The sequence below is a fragment of the Polypterus senegalus genome, chromosome 1 (assembly GCF_016835505.1).
Source record: "Polypterus senegalus isolate Bchr_013 chromosome 1, ASM1683550v1, whole genome shotgun sequence".
NCBI classification, from domain to species: domain Eukaryota; kingdom Metazoa; phylum Chordata; class Cladistia; order Polypteriformes; family Polypteridae; genus Polypterus; species Polypterus senegalus.
In genome coordinates, this window is record NC_053154.1 from 176,297,186 (window position 1) to 176,321,332 (window position 24,147).

A 24,147-nucleotide genomic window follows, 5' to 3' on the forward strand; every position below is an offset into this window, starting at 1 on the left:
GTAGGGAGTCCTTCAAATTAAGGAATATTTTATCTGTGGCACCTCGACATAACCACCTTTTTCCACCCTCTTACACAGTTTTGAATGTTTGGAAAATGTATGGGATTAAATCATTTAGAAATTCGTATATAAATAATGACTTTGTATCCTATGAACAATTACACTCTAAATTTAATTTCCCATCAACACAATTTTTCCATTATCTCCAAATTAGAAACTTTGCTAAACAAAATCTGCCCAATTTTCCTCACCTCCCACCTATTTCTGTTCCAGAAGAGAGATTAATCAGTCTAGAAGACTCAGACAGCATTTCTATAATATATAATCCCAAAGTACGGTGGGAAAAGGATCTGTTACTCAACATTTCAGAAACCGAGAGGGAGGCAGCCATATACAGAATTCACTCTAGCTTCACATGTGCAAAACATTTAATTATTCAACTTTAAAATTTTTATCGAGCATGCCTATCTTGTTTAATATTGTCCAAAATGTTTCCAGAACAAGATCCAACCTGCGAATGTTGCAATCAAGCTCCAGCTTCACTAGGCCACATGTTTTAGGCATGTACAAAATGATCATCATTCTAGACAAAAAATTTTAAATGCCTATCAGACAGCCTTGATGTCACAATCACTCCTAATCCATTAATAGCTGTGGACTTAAAGTGGAGAAGGACAAACAAATTTAATTGCCTTTACCTCACTATTAGCACATAGACTTTTCTTGCTCAACTATTAGAATCATAACCCACCTCTGTTAAGTCAGTGGGTAACTGATGTTCTATACTGTTTGACTCCTTTCCTTCTATATTACTCTCAAAAGTTTTACTCTGGCTGTTGGCCTTTCCCTCTTTCTCATGGGTGGGGGTTGAATTGAATTTAGTTTTGTTAAGTTTGACTTAATTGATTGGGATGTTACATGCTTGAAATAAATTCAATAAAAGTTTTAATAAAAACAATTAGAAAGTTTGAACAAACCCAAAAATGCTTCATAAGTTTTATTTATACTGGAGTTTTATGTGATGGTGGTCTAATGGACAGTTGATATGGTTTTTTCCACAGGTGGTTGATGTTTAGAAAGCAATGGAATTTCAGACACAGCGTCAAGGTTCTGGTAAGAGAAGTTTTATATATTTTGCTCACAGATTTAATTTTTGTGTATTTGTGCTTATTTTTAAGTAATGTAACATTTTTGAAATAGAGCATTTTCAATTTCAATAGTACGTTTTGTTCTGGTAGATGCAGAAAGAAATTAACAGGAGCTTGGCTAGATGACCATTTCAGTTAAGTATAGTGTACTGTCCTTTTACATTGTGAGTGCTGTACTGGATGGTCTGGTATCTTGACCAGGATGGGGTGTGGTTCCTTGGCAGGAAGGGAGGCCATATTGGAAGGACATTGATGTACTGTTGTTCTGTCTGGGTTGGTTGCTAGTACCTTTCACAAATGGGAGGCAATGGTGAGAAAGACAGAGCGCATCTGCTTCCTGGGGCCATGTGTTCCCCCGGTGTATGCTTTGGCCACATCCCACAGGTGAAATCCCCATATGAACACCTAAAGGGCAGACTGGGAGATGGAGTCCTGTAAGGTTACTTGGGCACCAGCAGGGTGAGCTACAGGGGAGCACTGTCCCTACATTGAGGAGCTTCTGCCTAACCCAGAAGCGCTTCCGCCATATACTGCTGTGGCACTGGAAGTACTCTTGGGCCTGGATTAAAAAGGAGCCCTCTGCCTCACCTTGTGAAGTCAGAAACAAGAGGATGAAACTCACTTAGTTGTGGATGGAGATGCAAAGGAACTTCATTTGGTATTGCATTATTATTAAGGGATGAGAAAAACTGTCAAGGTATTGTTATATAATACTTTTAACCACTGAAATTGTGTCTAGTGGAGTGGTCTAGTGTTCAGGGATCATGGTGCCCCCAGCATTTTTTTTTAAAGTAATCATAATAATTCCATAGCCATAGCTTAACAGTCAGAAGTCTTTGGAACATGCATCGTGGCTATGCAGTGCTACTTTTAATTTAAATTGGGGCTTTTGTAAGCCTTCTATATATAGGTAATTGGATATATGAACAAAGGTGTTTTTTCACTTGGTATTGTTTCATTTTGTATGTAGTAGGTTCATTAAAATGGTAGATGATAGTATAGCTGGATTGTGTTTGCCCTGAATTTGGAACCCTTTTCTACTGAGCATTGCATTTTTTTTTGGTGAAAATAAAAAGTAACTAAATGCATTAAGTGTTGCTCCAAACATGATGCAATCAAAAAGAAGAAAAAACAAAAGCTTTACCTCACAGCTTGACATGGTGTGGTAAATCTGTATAGTATTCCACTACTGTGATTACTGAAAGACTTGGTCCGTTTTAGAAATCCTGGAAGCATTTGGCAGGATGCGAGTCTATCACAGGTTATGTGTATACTTAGTTTGAATGAGGCCTTTAAACTAACTGTACATAAGAGGGGTCCTGCAGGGTATTTTCAAAGCAGTGTTTTGGAACCATAAATGCAGATTAAACACATATAGAAATGATTAATCAAGCCAATGAATCAAACTTGCACATTGATCATTTATTTTTTTATATAACTAATAAAGAGACCACTAAGTATATATTTTTATTTAAAGATTTGATATAAGAAAACATGACTTATGAGTTTCAGACGCATGTTTGTTACAACAAAAGGGATATGTAAATAATTTATTGCATATTTATTGTATATTACTGGTACTGTTTTTCCAATGGTAAAGATGTTTTCTGTTTGCTTGTGTGAGTTCTCACATATTTATGGGAGTAAATCAAAACCAAACTAACCATGTGGCACTAAATATTATACTGTAATTTGGCCTTTCAAAAGGAAATCACATTTTTTTGGGTTCTAAAATAACATACAAACTATTTTTTAATGTGTGTGTAATCATAAGATGCAGATCAATTCTTAACAGCTATCTTTGACATATTTGATACTTTTTAAAGTTTTTTATTTTCCTGTGATGCCCCTTGACTGTTTAGCCTCTATAGTAACATGCCAATGAGGGATGGATTCAGATTTATAAAAAAGGCTTAATTTTAGAACACCGTTTGATGTGGCAAATCTGTCATGTTTGTGAAGCAATAACTTTTACTTGAAAAATACCAAACTTTAACATTTTGTAGCTGATTCAAGAAAAGTTCGCAATTTACTGTTGAATGGAAAAAGTGTTGTGGTGTAAGTGTTAGTGTATTGTATTTGCGCATGATGGCAGATGCTGGTGTAAATGCCTATTAATAATGGAGGCATTTTCAAGGAAGTAGGAAAGTAGTTCTACTACTTGTACATTTTCATAAACTTCCATTGGGCCAGTTTGGCATTCTAAGTTAATATTTAGCCGTTTATTGAGTTTTATAGTATGTTAAAAGGAGAAGTAGCAGATGAAGCAAAGGCCTGGGTTGATTGTGAAAAGCATGTCTGTAAAGATATCCAAGACTATAGAGATGATAGAAGATGTAAGACTGGCATAATATTCAGGTATGTTTGGGGATACGGTTAACAGATTTGAACGTTTTTTTCAGTTCAATAAAAGTCAGTTATGTTTTTGTTTAAGTATTTTTGCAACAACAGGTCTTATTCAAAAATAACAGCGATTTAATAGATTGCAATTACTTGTTAGTAGACTACAATAAACTTTACATTATCATCTAGTTAAACACATCATCCAAACTGGCATGTAGTAGTCACTCTATAGCTTTCACAGACAGTAGATTCCAATTCAAGTGATGTAAAAATTATATCAGTTGTTATCCTATTGTTAGTGTCTGTGAGTAAATTTCTCAAAAATAATAATTTGAAAAAACCCGATATGACCTTTTTTTTTTTTTACTTTTGAAGTTAACTAACTTCAAGCTGCAGAAGAAGTGAGCTGATGTACAAGCGGCTTGTACACATGCATGTCTTCCAGTGTTTGACTGACTCTACTGGGGATCTGTTTTGTTGTCAGTAGTGGCTGTTGGATGAGTAAAAGAGGAAAATAATACAAACTATAGAAGTTGAAGTGACCTCACACAAGGTCAATTTTAAACAGAAAACTAATTTTTAATTGAAATCACAACAAATGTCTCTGTATTTTAAGATTTTTTTCCAAAAAATCACCAATGCTTTTCAGTGGGAGATTTTGAACTATCAAACATTTTGTACAGTATGCTGTATTTGATATATCTCAATGCAAATTGACCATTCATTACAAATTTCCTTGAAGAATAGTATGCCAAATTAAAAAAAATATATATTTGGTGCGCAGAGAGTAGAGGTGTTTGATGTGGACAGACAGCTGAAGAAACAAAAAGACAGACATGGTGATCCCAGTTGGTGGTTCTAACTGTACAGTGAATTCAGAAAGTATTCAGACACCTTCACTTTGTTAACGATTTGCTGTGTTGCAGCCCTGCTAAAATTGCATAAATGTTTTCTCTCCACCTCAAGCAACACTCAGTACTTCAGAATAACAAAGTAAAAGCCAGATTTTACATATTTTTACAAATGTATTTAAAATACTGTGCCATTTTCTAATCCCACCATAAGAAGGAGCAGGATACAAGGCAGGAACAATCCCTGGACCAGATAACATTATTACAGGGTGATCACACAAATGCTAGGGCTAATTTCATGTTGCCAATCCACCTATCCTGCATGTCTTTGAACTGTGGGAGGAAACCGGAACGCCAGGTGGAAACCCACACTGACACAAGGCAAATATGCATACTTTATGCAGTGAGGACCTGGAATGTGAACCCTGTTCTCCTTACTGTGAGGCAACAGAAATAAAAAAACACCTGAAATATCATATTGATACAGGCATACAGACCCTTTGCTATCACACCTGAAATTTGGCTAATTTTGGCTATAGATCATTATTGAGTTATGTCTGCACCCTGATGGGAGACGTCCTGTAGTTGGCTCAATTGATTAGATATGAATAGTGGGGGGCACACACCCATGTACTGTATGTAAGGCCCCATAGTTATGTAAGGATGTGTGTCAGAACAAAAACCAAGCCATGAGGTTGAAGGAATTGCCTACAGAGCTTAGAGAACAGTGGTGTCAAGGCGCAGGTCTGGTGAAGGTTACAAAAACAATTCTGACAGCATTTAAGGTTCCCAAGAACATAGTTGCCTTCATAATACTTAAATGGAGGAAGTTTGGAACAACTATGACTCTCAGACCATGTCTGAGCGCCAGAGATTCAGTATGGAGATAGGAGAAACGTTCAGAAAGATAACTAACACTGCAAAACTTTTTGGTTTATGACAGAGTGGCCAGACAGAGTTAAATAAGAAAAAAAATATATTGAATAATATTTATAGTTCTCAAAATATTGTATCAAAGTCAGGGTTTCAGTATCATTACAACCACAGTATCCACGGCATAAAACAGCAGTAATGAATGTGATTTGGGCAGTAAAACTCGCATATTATGTGCTACTGTTCTTTGAAATGGGTAATTACATCATACAAAAATCCAATGTGTCTCAGTGACATGCAGTGCATTGAATATGACATACATTACCAATTGGCAATATGACAAAACAGCCATATCTTATTGTTAATGTCTCAAAGACCATTTTTCACATTTCACAATTAAGTTAATGAGATGTGTTGTAGTGCAGTATGGGTGCTATATCTAGACCAGTGGTCAGCAATCCAAATTAGAATTTAATTACTAGAAACATAAATTTATTATAAACAATTTAGCAGGATTTAATATGATACCAACAAAAAAGTGTAAACAAATTATTTTCAGTGTTTCATCTACTTTGTGAGTGTTTATGTGCTTAATCTTATTTTTCCTTTTTTGTTTTTAAATTAAGAAAATGCAGAAGTTCCAGAAATTTATGTTGGAAACCTTCCCACAGACATATCTGAGGTAATCCTCATCCGTTTTACAGTACCTTTTTATTTAAGATTTGTGTATATATGTAAACAAAGGGAACCCAAAAATACCTGGAATCAGTCAATAGCACAGGAGGAGCGTGTAGTTATTCAATGTGCCTCTAGGTATTCTGTGCCTATAATGAATGCGTGTTAGTCATTGACAGAGTTGTTCATAAAGAGTTTGTTCCCTCTAAACAGAATGTTAATCAGATGACAATGGGAAAGCATCTGGAAAAAAATGACCAGAGTATTTCTAGACACAAAGCTGTGTTTTACACATTGACAACACACCTGCACAAACAGCATTATGTCAGTCAAACAATTTTTGATGAAAAACAATGTGTTTGTAACTTTGCACCTCATGTATTCACCAGATCTTGCTCCCTGAGACCTTTGTTTTGTTTTAAAAATTAAAATTGACATTGAAGGGAAGACAATTTGATACTGTGGAAGAAATACAGGAAAAACTGCAACAGGCTCTCGACATAACAAAGATGAGTACAGGATATGATAAAAGGAATATGAGAAGCTTTGGGTCATTGAATTGCATCTCATAGAGCTTATTTTGAAGGTTTTATAATAAAGTGTGTATTTTTTTTTTTATATATATTGCTGGAATTTTGGGATCCCCACTGCCTTAAGATTCACGTTATGCCATTTTTGTAAAATTTATTTTATCTAAAGAAAATACAAAAGTGGTTACAAAGTTCCATTCAAGTGGTTACTGGAATATAAACTAATCCCTTTCGCAAAGGTATGACAATTTTGTTGCAATTTCTCTTTGTTGCTGTAGGAATACTCTGCATATTTTTTAAATTACTGTTTTATAATTGTGTTTAATTTGTTACTTTCGAATGTATTACTTTTTCAATTGTGCAAGTTGTGTTTCATTACCATAGGATCGGATGTCAATTCTCTGATGCAGTTGCACCTGAATGAGTCAAGGCACTGCAGATTTCAGCAATCGGCTGCACAAGTGTTTGCACAGCCTGAGTGAAAGCCAAGGGGCTCACAATGCCCTTTGTTTAAACTGGGCTTTAGAGGAAAGTCAATTAAACTTTGTTAAATTGAAGAATAAAACAGGCTCAATTATATTCTTGTGCTAAAATCAATACAAAAATTCCAGAAACTTTCTTAGATTGTTTAGTAAATTCTTTTTTTTTTTTTTTTTTATTAATTTTATTGCAATCCATACAAAGCAATCAAGTTTTTACAAAAAAGAAAAATAGAGTTAAGAACAGATCGATCCCCACACCTGAGAGAGAGAGCAAGCCAAATGGCGTAAAAGTTAAGGCGTGTAAACATACCTAAATTAATAAATTCTCTGTGCTTCGTGAACTTACTTTAAAATATTACTGATTAGACCCTGCCATGTTTTGAAAATAGTCTGCACGGATCCTCTAACTGATTATTTGATTTTTTCCAATTTCAAATAATATAACACATCGGTTTCCCACTGACTTAAAAGAGGAGAGTTTGGGTTTTTCCAGTTTATCAGAATAAGTCTGCGTGCCAAAAGTGTAGTGAATGCAATCACAATTTGTTTGTCCTTCTCCACTTTAAGCCCCTCTGGAAGAACCCCAAACACAGCTGTTAATAGGTTAGGAGGGATTGTGAGTCCAAGGCTGTCTGAGAGGTAATTTAAAAATTTTTGTCCAGAATAATGTTAATTTGGTGCAGGCCCAGAACATGTGACCCAGTGAGGCTGGGACTTGGTTGCAACATTCACAGGTTGGATCATGCCCTGGAAACATTTTGGAGAGTTTTAGTCGAGACAGATGTGCTCGATATATAATTTTAAGTTGTATAATTGTATGCTTTGCGCATATGGAGCTCGAGTGAATTCTCTGCATTGCTACTTTCCACTCCTTTTTTGATATATTAATTGAGAGATCTTTTTCCCAGTGTCCTCTTGGATCTTTGAAAGGGAGGGATTGTAAAATGATTTTATATATTGTAGAGATGGAGTCTAAGTCCTTGAGATTGAGCAATATTTTTTCCAGCATGGATGAGGAAAATCTGGAAGGTTCTGTTTAACAAAGTTCCTGATTTGAAGATAGTGAAAGAAATGTGTAGCTGGAATGTTAAATTTGGAATGTAATTGTTCATAGGATGCAAAGACGTTGTCTATATAAAGAACTCTAAGCAAGTTAATTCCAAATTTTTTCCAGATATTAAAAACTGCATATGTTTGTGAAGGTTGAAAGAGGTGGTTCTCTTGCAGAGGTGCCACAGATAGACGTTTCTCCGTCTTAAAATGCTTTCTACATTGGTTCCAGATTCTAAGTGAGTGGAGCACAATTGGGTTATTTGTATATTGCTGATAACGTGTGTTTATTGGTGCACAGAGCAAGGAATACAAAGAAGTACTGCAGGATTTTACTTCTATTGCTGACCAAGCCTGTGTATGTTCTTCTATTTGTGTCCAGGTTCTTATCGCCTGCATATTTGCTGCCCAGTAATAAAAGTGGAAGTTAGGTAGAGCCATGCCGCCTACTGTCTTTTGTCTTTGTAGGGTCGCTCTTTTGATGCGTGGATGTTTTGAATTCCAAATAAATGAGGTTATTGTTGAATCTTACTGCCTAAAGAATGATTTATTAATGTATATTGGAATGTTTTGAAATAAAAAAAGAAGCTTAGGAAGAATATTCATCTTAACAGTGTTCATTCTTCCAGCTAGTGTGAGATGAAGGGTTGACCATCTATGCAAGTCTTGTTTAATTTTTTCCATGCAGATGGTGAAATTTTGTTGATATAGAGCTTTATGTTTACTTGTGATGTTTACCCCTAGGTATTTAAACTGTTCTGCAATGATAAAAGGTAGGGTATCTAATCTAATATTATATGCTTGAGAATTCACTGGAAAGAGTACACTTTTATTCAGATTCCGTACAAAAATTAGATTTGTTTGGATATAAATTGCGTACAATTCTCGTCAGGTAATAGAAGCTGGTTGAGGCGCCATCTGCGGGGTGAGTGTATGGGGCTTAGTAATTTTAGCTCCAAGATCATAGGTGCATGGTCAGAAATAACAATAGCATCGTATTTGCAAGATTTAATCATAGTCAAGAAGTTATTGTCTATAAAGAAGTAATCAATCCTTGAGTAGCAATGATGTTCTGGTGAGTAGAAAGAATATGTTCTTGAATTTGGGTTTAAAAACCTCCAGGGGTCTGATAAGTTGTGATCAGTTATAAACTTTGTAATTATCTTTGCGGTGTTAGATGCTGTTCCCCCTGTGGAGGAAGTCCTATCTAAAAGTGGATTTAGAACACAAAGTCAACTCTTGGGGGAATAGGAAATTAAGACCTAAACTATTTCACTTCCAGTTAAGACTATAATATGACACCAAAAACTCAGAATCAGTGTCTCCATGATGGGACAGTTAACTTCGTAAGCTGGAATGTTAAAGGCCTGAATCACGAATTAAAGAGAAAGAAAGTACTTTCTCACCTAACAGGTCTAAATGCTAAAATAGTATTTTACAGGAAACCCACTTACTAAGTAAGGATCAGTTCCGGCTGCAAAAAGACTGGACTGGCCAAATGTTCCATTCTAGTTTTACAAAGAAAACTAGAGGGGTGGGAATTCTCATACATAGAACAGTACCATTTGTAGCATCAGATGTAGTATTGGATCCTGAAGGGAGATATGTGATGGTCATGGGAGACTTATCTAACTGTAAAATGATTTTGATAAATGTTTATGCACCTAATGTTGATGATAAGGAATTTATACAAAATTTATTTGCATCCATTCCCAATCTGAACACTCATAAACTTATAATGGCTGGGGACTTTAATTGTGTTCTAAATCCACTTTTAGATAAGACTTCCTCCACAGGGGGAACGACAACTAACACCGCAAAGATAATTACAAAGTTTATAACTGATCACAACTTATCAGATCCCTGGAGGTTTTAAACCCAAATTCAAGAACATATTCTTTCTACTCACCAGTACATCATTGCTACTCAAGGATTGATTACTTCTTTATAGATAATAACTTCTTGCCTAAGATTAAATCTTGTAAATACGATGCTATTGTTATTTCAGACCATGCTCCGATGATCTTGGAGCTGAAATTACTAAGCCCCATACACTCACCCCCCAGATGGCGTCTCAATCCGCTTCTATTAGCTGACGAGAATTGTACTGAATTTATATCCAAACAAATTGAATTCTTTCTAGAGACAAATACATCCCTGAGATCTCTGCAGGAATACTCTGGGAAACTCTTAAGGCCTTCTTAAGAGGACAGATTATCTCATATCTTTCCCACAGAAATAAATCCGAGCGAAGAAAGTAGCAGAGATAAAAGCGAAATTACTAAAATAGATGAAGAACATGCCAGACTACCAAGCGAGACTCTACATAAGAGGAGGCAGGCTCTACATTCAGAATTAAACCTCTTGACAACTAAAGAAACCGAACAACTAATTTACAAATCCAGACATCATTATTATGAACATGGAGAAAGCTAATAAGCTTTTAGCGCAACAAATTCACAAGCAAGAAGTGCATACGCAATCTCGGTAATTACTAACACGAATGGAGATAAAATCATCGAACACAAAAATATAATGTACACTTTTAGAGACTACTATAAATCCCTATATACTACTGAGTTTAAAGAAGACAATATACAATCTAATGCATTTCTGGATAAATTACAGATACCACAAATTGACGCTATTAGTGTGGAGGAGCTCGATAAACCTCTGTCATTATCAGAATTACTGGATGCTATAAAGTCACTCCAAGGTGGAAAAGCAGCAGGCCCTGATGGCTACCCTGCAGAGTTTTACAAGAAATTCTCCGCTCAGCTAGCTCCCTCCTATTAGCAACATTTACAGAAGCCAGAGATAACCAATCTCTTCCACAAACCTTTCGCCAAGCACTAATCACTGTCTTTCCAAAACAAAATAAGGACTTATTACAATGTGCATCATACAGACCAATTTCACTTCTGAATAACGACGTTAAAATACTCTCTAAAATCATAGCTAGAAGGATGGAGAAAGTGCTCCCCTCAATAATATCACAAGACCAAACTGGATTTATTAGGGGCCGACACTTATCTTCAAATCTTGACGCCTGTTTAATGTAATATACTCACCAACTAAATCAAACACCCCAGAAATATTATTATCATTGGATGCAGAAAAAGCATTCGACATGATTGAATGGAAATACCTTTTACTATTTTGGAGAAGTTTGGGTTTGGCCCGAACATTTGTGCATGGATTAAATTACTGTATACTAACCCAGAAGCTTCAGTTTGCATCAATAACATTTGCTCAGACTACTTTAAACTAGAGCGTGGCACAAGACAAGGATGCCCTTTGTCACCACTGCTGTTTGCAATTGCCATTGAACCACTGGCAATACATTGTCGAAATACTGATCAGATAAAGGGGATTAGCAGAGAAGGACTGGAACAGAAAATCTCATTATATGCAGATGACATGGTACTGTATATATCGGACCCAGAAAATTCTGTGCCTGCAGTCTTAGCAGCACTCACAGAATTTCAAAAGCTCTCTGGTCTCAGAATTAATCTGAATAAAAGTGTACTCTTTCCGGTGAATTCAAGCATATAATATTAGATTAGACACCCTTCCTTTTATCATTGCAGAACAGTTTAAATACCTCGGGGTAAACATCACAAGTAAACATAAAGCTCTTTATCAACAAAATTTAGTGTCTGTATGGAAAAAATTAAACAAGACTTGCATAGATGGTCAACCCTTCATCTCACACTAGCTGGAAGAATTAACACTGTTAAGATGAATATTCTTCCTAAGCTCCTTTTTATTTCAAAACATACCAATATACATTAATAAATCGTTCTTTAAGCAATTAGATTCAACAATAACCTCATTTATTTGGAATTCTAAACATCCACGCATCAAAAGAGCGACCCTACAAAGACAAAAGGCAGAAGGCGGCATGGCTCTACCTAACTTCCAGTTTTATTACTGGGCGCAAATATACAGTCGATAAGAACCTGGACACAAATAGAAGAACATACACAGGCATGGACCGCAATAGAAGTAAAATCCTGCAGTACTTCTTTGTATTCCTTGCTTTGTGCTCCAATAAACACACGTTATCGGCAATACACTAATAACAATTGTGCTCCACTCACTTAGAATCTGGAACCAATGTAGAAAGCATTTTAAGACGGAGAAGCTTCTTTCTGTGGCACCCTGCAAAAGAACCACCTCTTTCAACCCTCACAAACATATGCAGTTTTAATATCTGGAAAAATTTGGAATTAACTTGCTTAGAGATCTTTATATAGACAACGTCTTTGCATCCTATGAACAATTACATTCCAAATTTAACATTCCAGCTACAAATTTCTTTCACTATCTTCAAATCAGGAACTTTGTTAAACAGAACCTTCCAGATTTTCCTCATCTTGCACCCTCATCCACGCTGGAAAAATTATTGCTCAATTTCAAGGAGTTAGACTCCATCTCTACAATATATAAAATCCTTTTACAATCCCTTCCTTTCAAAGATCCAAGAGGACACTGGGAAAATGACCTCTCAATTAATATATCAGAAAAGGAGTGGAAAGTAGCAATGCAGAGAATTCACTCAAGCTCCATATGCAAAGCATACAATTATACAACTCAAAATTATATATCGAGCACATCTGTCTCGACTAAAACTCTCCAAAATGTTTCCAGGGCATGATCCAACCTGCGAACGTTGCAACCAAGCCCCAGCCTCACTAGGTCACATGTTCTGGGCCTGCTCCAAATTAACATTATTCTGGACAAAAATTTTTAATTACCTCTCAGACAGTCTTGGACTCACAATCCCTCCTAACCCATTAACAGCTGTGTTTGGGGTTCTTCCAGAGGGTCTTAAAGTGGAGAAAGACAAACAAACTGTGATTGCATTCACTACACTGTTGGCACGCAGACTTATTCTGATAAACTGGAAGAACCCAAACTCTCCTCTTTTAAGTCAGTGGGAAACTGATGTGTTATATTATTTAAAATTGGAAAAAATCAAATACTCAGTTAGAGGATCTGTGCAGACTTTTTTCAAAACATGGCAGGATCTAATCAGTAATATTTTGAAATGATTTATAAAGCACATAGAATTTGTTGATTTAGGTATTTTTAAAAGCCTTAAATTTTACACCGTTTGGCTTGCTCTCTCTCTCAAGGGTGGGGATCGATCTGTTCTTAGCATAATTCTTTTTTTTTGTAAAACTTGATTGCTATGTATTGATTGTAATAAAATTAATAAAAATAAATAAAAAAAAGAACACAAAGTCCCCAGCCATTATAACTTTGAGTGTTCAGATTGGGAATGGATCAAAATAAATTTTGTATAAATTCCTTATCATCAACATTAGGTGCATAAACATTTATCAAGATCATTTACAGTTAGATAAGTCTCCCATGACCATTACATATCTCCCTTCAGGATCCAATACTACATCTGATACAGTTCTATGTAGGAGAATTCCCACACCTCTAGTTTTCTTTGTAAAACTAGAATGGAACATTTGGCCAGTCCAGTCTTTTTGCAGCCCAAACTGATTTTTGCTTAGTAAGTGGGTCTCCTGTAAAAATACTATTTTAGCATTTAGATCTGTTAGGTGAGAGAGTACTTTCTTTCTCTTTAATTCGTGATTCAGGCCTTTAACATTCCAGCTTACAAAGTTAACTGTCCCATCATGGAGTCACTGATTCTGAGTTTTTGATGTCATTTTATAGTCTTAACTGAAAGTGAGACAGCTTCGGCCTTAATTTCCTATTTCCCTAGAGTTGTTGCCATGCAGCTTATTATTACGTTGGTAGTTACAGTTATAAAGATTAAGAGGATAGATTAGGTATAGATCAAGCCTGCTCTCTTTCTCTTCCCCCCCTCCTCTGACATACCCAGAGACAGAGCATGTCCAAAGCAAAACAAGCCCCCATGCAGCGGCGATTTAGGGTTAAAAGATAGAGATATCTATTACCAATATAGTCTTTTTAAAAAAAAAGAATGTTGCACTTAAAATATTTATATATATATATATATAGTCTTCAGAAATTTTAGTGCATTATGATGATACAACCATATAATAAACCCGGGGGATGGTGTTAAAAATGTGTCCAGAATAAGCATAACCAGTCTTAATGCAGTAATAGCAATGACAATAAACCAAGGGTATGATATTGAACAGTCTCGTTTAGCGTTGAGATGAAATAATTATAAGAAAGAAAAAAGAAAAAGTAATTAAGCACAATAAAACATATAGCACCCTAGTAATACTAAGTAATAATTAGAATATATGAGAATATATGCTGATAAAAACCCGTATTTTAAAATGAATAGATCAGACAGTAGATTATTATTCCTTGCTTTATTATTAACCGCCAAGGCTCACTATTATGTATCAGAATAGTCCCGGGATCAGCCTTCTTAATTCCTTTTCTGCTTCTTCTTTGCTAGCGAAGACATAGAATTGACCCTGCCATTCCAGTTTCACTTTTGCCGAATACTAGAGGCTGTATTTGACACTGGCTTGCCGTAACTGCTGTTTAATGTAGAAGGCTGCGCGTTTAGTAGCTGTTGCTGCAGGGAAGTCAGGGAAGATACGAATGTGGTTATTTTCATATATAATATCTTCTTTGTTTCTGAGGAATGCCATCACCTCTAGCTTAAATGATAATCCGTTCAAAATGAACTATAAAAGGTCTGGGTTTAACGGTGTTTGATCCGCGCACGCGGTAAGCCGCAGCTATCTCAAATTCTGCTTTAAAGTCGTCCCCGATTATTTTAGAAAAAAGTTCAGCTGCAAATTTCACAGGGTTTGAACTTTCTCGATTCTCAAGCAGACCTTCAATTCTGATATTATACCTTCTACTTCCATCTTCCAAAGCAGCCAGTCTGTCTCCGAGTTTTTTGCATTCGGAGCTGACATTTTCTGCTTTTTCTTCAGCACTGATAGCTAAATTTTCGGCTATTTCAATGCTAGTCGTGAATGTTTCCTTGAGATCCTCCAATTGATCAGTAAGCGTTTCAATTTTACCCAGCACCTGTCACATCTCCACTTGCATTTCTTGTCGCAAACTTTCATTTGCCTGTTGCAGCATCAGTCGCTGCGTTTCATTTGCTTGTTGCAACTTCTGCCGCTGCGTTTCGTTTGCTTGTTGCCATTCCTGTTTCAATTCCAGCAACTCCTGTTTTAGTCTCTCATGTGCCTTTGCCCTTGCTTTCTCATTTGCCTTCTCGGTTTTCTTTATATCTTGTATGAGCTCAGTGAACATCACCTGCAGTTTAGACATTTCAATTGTGCTTTCATGTACCGTAGGTGAAGCGTCAGGCTCTACTGTAGTCGGTGTCCCAGCTATTCCCGGCACGCATGGAGTAATTGAGATCGCAGATTGTAAGGCCTTTTCCAGTTTCTGGTGCTCTTCTCCGATCAGCGAGCTATCGAGATCTGCACTCACGATCGTACATTCGCTCCCCTTTTCACTCTCAGCCGGCGACAATGTATCGGACCTTGATCCCGAAGACTGTACTTTCGCCCAGCTGATCCAGGTCTCTCTCTGAAAGGCCGTATCTTGAGCTAGGGCTTGCTGATCTTAGCTTGGGTGCAGCTTTAGTTTTCGATTCCTTTCTTGTTGGCCATGTTTATATATGCTTACATATATACTGTAGCAGTCTCCTTGGGTTGAATAGATACAGGATATCTCAGGATAATAAGCAAATAATATGAAAAATAACACCGCTGCTAGCGGAGCTCCACTTCAGACGTCCATCTTTTTTTTGGTTTAGTAAATTCTTACTTGGTCTTTATCCTTTTTATTTGACGAATCCAAACACTGTCAGTTTTTGTGGATGCATTGAGATGCGTACAGTCAATTCTTTATAAGAGGAGCCTGCATGGGACAAATGACGAGACACACAAAAGAGAGTGGAGTTTAAAGAACAGAGAGAGAGGCATGGGCACACAAGCACCAGAGTGAAAGAAGGAAAGAGGTGGATGGGAATGGAGCCCCAGGAATGAACCGTGTGGCTGGCACTCTAGGGAGCTGAAGGTTGCTCCTGCTAAGCAGAAAGGGAGCAGGAGCAACCACCAAGTACTCCTGGAAGACTCCCTTGCAAGGCCAGGGATGGCAGCGGGAGTCAAAAGAAGTACGGCTCAGGGGCACCCTGTAGGTGCCGACGGACAGACGGCAGAGGCCAGGGGGTGGAACAGAGGGTTGTTTGCGTCTGCTGGTTGACGTTTCTTGACGCTGCAAAACCTGAATAGGGTAAGCCTGGGAGACATCAGTTTTAGAAAGATGCAGATGGGCGTGTGAGTTTTTAAAGGACAGTTTTCCTGCTTGTTTAACCCCTCGATTTTATGGATTACTTATTTGGGACTTTTTAACTTCCACATTCACAAATTTTAATTGATTATTCATTTATTAGATTAATCGTTTGGATACACTGCACTTTTTGAACCCTGACTGTTTGATTGGTTTGCTTTAAAAAAGGCACTGAACACTGTTTTACTTACCGCTTGGTATGTCATTTGGCCAGCTCATCTTGGTTAAGACCTATCAATGGGGTTCATGAAACTCCCAGAGGGAAGCAAGGGCATAGAGCCAACCTGCACAATCACTTTGGCACATACAAAAAAGAAAGCATGCTCAAAGATACTTTTAAATAAAATCTGTTCTAGATATACCCTTGGCTAAGGCTGCCATCAAAATCTGAAAGGGACATTTCACCTTAAAAATGAGAACTTTCTAGTAACCCTCATTCTATGATACCACTCTTTAACCTTTAGTTTCCCTTAATGGTCTTTTAAAAATGTTCTTTTGTTTTGTCATCAGTTCTTAATAATCTCTGAGAAAATGTGCTGTGTTACTGGCAGTCTAATACAGTAATAGTCATGGACATTCTCGAACCCACTTACTCCAAATCAAGAGAGCAACAGTCTTTACCAGTAATGCTGGGCTCAATGCAGTAAAAAGGCCTGGACAGTGTATCAGTTCATCACAGAGTCCACTCGCATACACAAATACCCACCTTCACACTGACACCATGTAACTAAACAGGCAAGGCTTTAAGTGTATATATAAGGAAAACTGTAATAACGTGGAGAAAAGCACTCAGACACTGGGAGAACATGCAAACTCCACCCAGACAGTCAGGCTGAGTTTGAACCTAGTAAGCTGTATGTGTAAAGTGTCGGTGCTAATCATTATTTGCTACTGTGCCATCTTAGCTAAGAATATTTTGAATAGATATTTTAAGTAAAAATCTCAAACTTCCTAATTAACAGCAGGCTTGTCCTGACTGCTCAACTGTATTAAAGCTGCTGAAAATTATACTCTGAAAAATGGCTTAGTATTGATTAAAAAAGGAAAAAAAACTTTTTTTTGTCAGCATTTTATTATATATTTACTAGATTGATTTAGTTTTTCCCCCTATGAGTGGAAATCTCTGTATGCAAAATTTATAACACAGATCACAAATAAGAATAACTGTCCACTAAAATTTTATAAACTACAGTAAACCTCAGAAATAACTTCTAACATTGGATTTTTGACACACCCTACTCCCTACACACTTTCATTACCCCTTCTGTTAAATTTAAGCCCTGATATCTGTTGTTTGATGTGTGTCACCTGTATATCTGCAGTCTTTATGTACAAGGTGATCTATCCCAGTATATTTTATTTATTCAAATTGCTGATATAAGTCTAAACACCAACTACTTTTTTGTTCAGCCTTATGAATCAACCAACAGATAAACATCAATTGAAAACATTCATGGAAATAGAGTGATCCGATTGAACAAGGTGGTGTACTTTTTAAATAATGCTGCATAGTAGAATATTAAACATTTATAAATATATTTATGGACCATTTGGAACATATGTGTGTTTGCCTGACACTGAACAACTAAGAGAAAAGTTGATTTTCCCATACCCTAATTCTGACATTCTGATGTCTGTCAAAACCGGTAAAGTTACGTCTTAAAAAAAATATAAAAAAATAAAATAAATAAATAAATAAAAGAAATTCCTTCATGAAAAACGTATAACATTTGTCCAGTTTTGATTCTTTTATTGTGGTGTGGTTTTCAACAATACTTTTACATCTAGCATCTTGCACCTCTCTAAAGATTAATTTTTGGAGGTGTAAGGAAACAGGAGGAATAAACCTTATTCATTGCTGAATGACAGAAGATTTGTTTACATCACATCTAAATTTTATGAAAAACGCCCATTAATAGGTTATGCGTTTTAGCTTTTCACTTTTAACAAAATCTTTGCTTTCATCTTCTGAAACTCCCTTAGTTACTTGCTTATTCTGTGTTATTTACTGACCATGAAAAAAGTGACAGGGGAAATGGCATGATTTGTTTTCAGAGAGGGTTTACACATTCCAAATGTTGTTTTCTCGATCTTTTATTTGTTGCAGCTGACTTCTTTCTTTCATATTTCTTTTTAGAAATATGCAGGTGGATAATCCTATGGTGTCCTGGATAAAGGACACAGACCGCAGTTTGTGAGGTTCAAGGAATGTACCTCTGATATGAATGTGAGCAACATGTCTAATATAAATGTAATAAACAGTAAAAAAAATTAAAAAACTCAAATGTTCCAATAGAAAAGGCTCAAGTTTTGATTTAAACACCTCTAGGTATAACAGCTGTGTAACAGTGCTTGAAAGAGAGTTTTGAAACTTGGGAGCATTGTAACTAAAGGCAAAAGGTTTATTTTTTTAAACCTGTATGTTGGAACAGACCATGAATGAGCAGAACAAAGAGCTCTATTAGACCCATAGTGATTTATCAAAGCTAATAGATACAATGGTGATTCATCGTGTGGCACTTTATAAGGTAGGTATAACATTTTAAAATGAATATGTTGATTTTGTAGGAAGCCATTGCAGACAATTCAGAAAAGGCTATCAGACAGATGTGTGTTTATTGTTTGTGAAGTTCAAAACATTTGCATTCTTTATTGCTGCCTTCTATGAATTGTAATTCTGGAAAAGCATTCAACAGCAACATTTATGTCTATTGTCATAGAGACAACGTAGCTGAAAGTGCTTTAGATGATGTCAAAGAAGTAGTTACATGCAAAGAAAAGTATTCATTGTATACAAAAAATAAATTATACACAGTTACTTAAGATAGATGTAAAACCCATTGATTGTCAAGAGTCATGCACACAGAGTCTGTCCTAAAGACAACATCAAATTTGTTTAATTTAATATATTCTAGTTGCAGAGTAGTTGGATTGAGTTGCTGGACATTTCGCATTAGATAGATGGATAGATAGATACTTTATTAATCCCAAGGGGAAATTCACATAATCCAGCAGCAGTATACTGATACAAAGAAACAATATTAAATTAAATAGTAATAAAAATGAAAAAATGAAAAAGCAGACAATAACTTATATATAACTTATGTATAATGTTAGCATTTACTCCCCCGGGTGCAATTGAAGAGTCGCATAGTATGGGGGAGGATTAAGTATGGTCATTACATGACTAGCTTCATAGAAACACTCCACCAACTGCCTTTGACTCTCTAAGATTATGTCAATGAAGACTATGAATGAAAATTGTTGGAAAAGTCAGGTAATATGACATGGCCTTCAATGGCTGTTCATCTTAATGTTGTGCCAAAGACGTGCAAACACTTTGGTGTCCTTTCCAACCTTGGCCAAGTTTGTTTCCAGATTGTGACTGCTTTTCTTTGTGCTGGTTTACTTTGGGGTGCCAACCCTTTGTTGAAGAGGTTTTCTAGCTACCTGTGCACCTACTTATGAGGACAATATTTTAAGTCTTCTGCAGTCTCTTTTTTGCTCAGTTTTGATATCTTACAAACTAGTTTGGTTAGTCTTATGATTGTCTTTTAGCCTGTTTAACTGCATATTGTTTGGCCAAAGCTTGGACATGACATTTTGTACTGTTTTTTTTTTTTTTATGTAAATAACTGGCATCTACTGTTCCTGTTGCTCACATGGATTTTGCTGTTGATAAAATGCATATAATAATTATATCTTTTGAGGCATTTTCTTAGGCAAAACTACACAAAGAAATCTAAAATACCAAAGTCTTTGCTATTGTTAACACTAGAATCCCTGAAGCCTACAAAAAAAACTTGTAATCCCGGCCCACCTTCTCCATCTTTTTCTTTTGTAAATGTGTCAATCCGCACAAGCAGCCTGCTATACGATTACCCCAATGATGTAGCACATCTTGGCCAAAACGTTCCCCCATCTCAAGCCAAGACTCCTTATCTGCTTGTGAGGTGCCTGGAGTTGTATAGCATAAATAATACAGTATATCATGATTAGAATACATGCACTTCATGTGTGTTCCGTGTCTATAAAGATCTAGGTAAGTGTTGGATGAAAGGAAATGTGAGGCAAGAAATGCTGTACACATACCTAAAGCAGAAACTTTTTCCATGTTATGCTAATAATGATGTGAAGTATATAATGTGTGAAGACTTTAGTCCAAATATCAAATAAATATGTGCACTTTTATTCAAGAATATAACCAAAGTGAAAAAAACATTCAATTTACTTGTTGCTTTCAATGAGTTACAAACCCAAGCTCAATTGTCAGACAGAAAACTATGGTAGCATAACATAGCAGTTCATACCTCTGCACCATCCCGGAATAAGGACAGACAGACTTACCTCAGAAGTGATAGCTTCCATTCCAAGCATATACAGTAAGACACTCCATTATTTTCAGACCCAAAAGACCGGGATAAACAACTGCAGGAGCTTAGACAAAATTTCATTAGACAAGGTTATGCCCCCAAAACAACAGAGACTCAAATAAAGTAGAGCTACTGCCATACCCAGAGACAACCTTCTGGAATATTAAAACAAACACAATAAGAGCTGTATTCCCAGTGTTGTCACCTATAACCCACATCTTGAAGCACTTCAAAAAAAAAAAGTTCAGCCAATGCTAAACAATGATGCAGTGCTAAAAAATGTATTTCCAGAACCACCACTCGTGCCATACACACAACCACAAAACCTGCAGCAACTAATTGTCGGAAGCTCCTTAAGTAAACCAACAGAAAATGGCACACGTAAAACGTGTCCTTACCTTTATGATACAGATTGTATAGTTATACCACACTGCTGACTAGAACATTGCATAAAAGGATCATTTTCCTGCAGATCATTTAATGTGGTCTACCTAATTATCTGTATGAAATGTCCTGACACTACACTCTGTTGGGAGAAACTGGACAAACACTCTGCCAAAGAATGAACTTACACAGGTTCCGCATTAAACATGGCAACAAAAATGTCCCTTTAGCAGCTCACTTCAACAGCCATGGACACTGTGTGTGGGACTTTAAAGCCACAGTGCTTTTGGATAACTTCAAAACACAGCAAGTGAGAAAATAATGGGAAGTTAAACTCATGCTAAAATTTAACACATTACAACATGGTTTAAATAAAGACGAGTTTTATGACCAGATATTAGGACTGTTTGCATCTCTCTGACTATCCCAGACAACCTGACTGCAGATCCACATTGTTTTGAAAAAGTCATCAGAAACTTCAAAAAACTTTATTGGACAGTTATCTTATTAAAAGATCTTAACTATACATTGTTCTCTTCTCTTGCTAAATGAATTTTAGTCTGGCGAGGTCTATTTTTACATCTAAGATGTCTGAATTAAAGGTTTTCCAATGCTTTATCTGTCCTAGTGTCTATATAAATATGGGGAATTACAGTTTCTATATTACATCTTCCCTGAAGAAGGGGCCTGAGATATCTTGAAAGCTTACATATTGTAATCTTTCTAGTTAGTCAATAAAAGGTGTCATTTTGCTTAACATCTCACTACATCAATAATGGCTAACATGGTACAACACCCTAGTACTACTATCATGCAAACTTTTAAAGCGCATTAACTTGTAGTTTTCTTGGTATTGAGCCACGTTCATTAATTATCCAATTATTGGATGGATATTATTTCAGTCTTGTTAAACATTAAATGTCACATCTTTTGATATTTTTCAGTTTTATTTTTTGGTGGATTTAATATTACCTGAAAGTAGTACAAATAGAAATGATCATGAATGAATGAGATAAAGTAAATTAATTAAAAAAAAAAATGTTCAGGTATGCTGTAAAATGTTGGATGTAAAATATAAGCTTGCTTTCTTCATACTTGTATATTACAATAAACTCCCTTTCCTTTAAACCATTTCAATTCCAGAACATTTTTTGAATAATTTGATAAGAGACAATGTTTAGATGTTGACTTATTTAGTACCCACATTATTTATAAAAATAACTCTGTCCCCTCCCCAGGTGGAAATAATAACAATCTTTTCAAAGTTTTCTGCTCAGAAAGTACGAAAGTTTCACTTTGGTGCAAAGTGGTGAGTTGTAATTTTCTTTTTATTGTGTCTCTCTCTCATGAAGGTTTGCAGGTGTTTCTGTCTTTCTTTTGTGTAGCATGATTATAGGTAGTGATTTATTAATATGTGGTACTCCCATATTGAAAGTAGCTTGATTTGGCAAGATAATGAAAGCATTTGTAGACTGTAATACATATTTATTTAAGCAAAAATATGGCAAGTTTCCACTATCTGTTATATTTAAAAACTTCAAATGTGGTTGTTAAAAATCATGAGTACTGTGGTGAAACAAAATCTGTTTTGTTACATTATGTTGAGTGTGATACAAGCTATTTTTGTTTCAGCATTTGGACTAAAAAAAGGTATTAAATGTATTAATATATTTTGTGTCTGCCCAAATGTTGGTTAGTATATCTGATGATTATACTGCTCATGCTGGGTGATTTTATTAATCTGTTATTTATAATGATGTACACATTAATGACATGCTTCCAGTAAATTTTATGTTCATATTTGAATTCCCTCTTCAGCTGGTTTGATTACTGGCTCATCTCTCTCTTTGTCTAAGTTTTGAAGTACTTTTTATTTGTGGCGATTCATTTTTAATCAATATTCATGTTCTGAGGATAAAGGAAAATATTTATCATTAAATGTGTTATGGAGTTACTACTTTTATCTGTTAATTTGCAGATACATTTTTACTTCACTTGTTGTTATACAGACGTTTATCTTCAACCTGAGAAATTTCAGTATTGCTGGGATTTCCTGTTGCAGTGGAGCCAACCCAACACAGGCATAGTACCAACAGAATAGCTTCCAGACCTTTCTGTTTTTAAAAGACAGGAGCACTTTTTCGAAGCTATAAGCTCAGGACATGAAAACAAGGCAGACACAGAGGTATTTGTTTGACATGGATGTGGCAACAGGTATCCCAATGCATTTCTCTTCTAACCATAATACTGGCGAATATACAGCTTTTATGCAACAAATTTGATGAACTACAAGCTAATGGTCATTTTTAATAGAAATTTCAGAGAAGTTTTCAGTATGACTTTGTCTGAGATGTGGCTCTCTGAGCTCATAATTGATGGCTTTGGCATATAAGTATAAGAGACAGCTTTGTCACAGGTAAAGCATAATGGTGATGGAGTTTGCTTGTATGTAAATGAATATTGATTATAAAATCATTTGAAAACTTATAAAGAGGAAGGTGACAGAGAAACCAAATTTCCTTCTTTAGACAACAATAAAATTGAATTGAGGTGATTCATTAAAAAGCTTAATTTCTCTGCCAGTTACTTGTTAGCAGCTAATTTTTTTTTCTGCCTAAAGATAAAGACTCAGAAATTGTATTCATTGTAGTAAGAGAGCTGCAAGTTTGATTTCTGTACAGGTTGAACATGACAGAGTAAAATGCATTTTGGTTAGGTGTAAATTGGTCACAGGGCTATATATTGTTCAAAAAAAGTGTTGAGAGCACAGAAGCATAAAATACATGTTTCAGGCTGTGGTGTATTGATTTGTTTGCTAGCATAAAAAGAAAACTCCTTAGTAGAATAGCTGGGCTGGGGAGTATGTGTTGCTCTAGTAAAAAATTTCAAAATGTATGTATTTGTATGCATATGTGAAAATAAACCGTGGAATGTAGATGGTTTGGGTTGAAAGGTTTGCCAGGGGTTTGGCTGACACGAGGCCCAGATGAGCCACAACCTTCAACCCACCCTCCAATCAAGATGCCTGAAACCAGTCTGTTGAATTGAAGTCCCCCCCACCCCAAATTTCTGAAGCATGTTGATGGAATGAACAGTCCACTTCAACCAAGGAGAAAGTGGAGGAGAAGAACAGAGACTAAAACAAAATTAGTCAA

The 24,147-nt window shown here is 36.0% G+C and overlaps 1 long non-coding RNA gene across 2 annotated transcripts in view; it reads left to right on the forward strand.

The window, feature by feature from the left end:
• The window catches only part of LOC120518701, a 79,768-nt gene extending 56,383 nt beyond the window's left edge, over positions 1–23,385 (forward strand). Inside the window, exons 2-5 of one of the 2 annotated variants that reach the window (XR_005631279.1) lie at positions 1,062–1,113; positions 5,842–5,897; positions 22,231–22,301; positions 23,002–23,385. This is a non-coding gene — a long non-coding RNA (uncharacterized LOC120518701). The remainder of the gene's footprint in view (positions 1–1,061; positions 1,114–5,841; positions 5,898–22,230; positions 22,302–23,001) is intronic. The other variant, XR_005631280.1, reaches the window with a different exon arrangement.
• Positions 23,386–24,147: the final 762 nt, after the last annotated feature.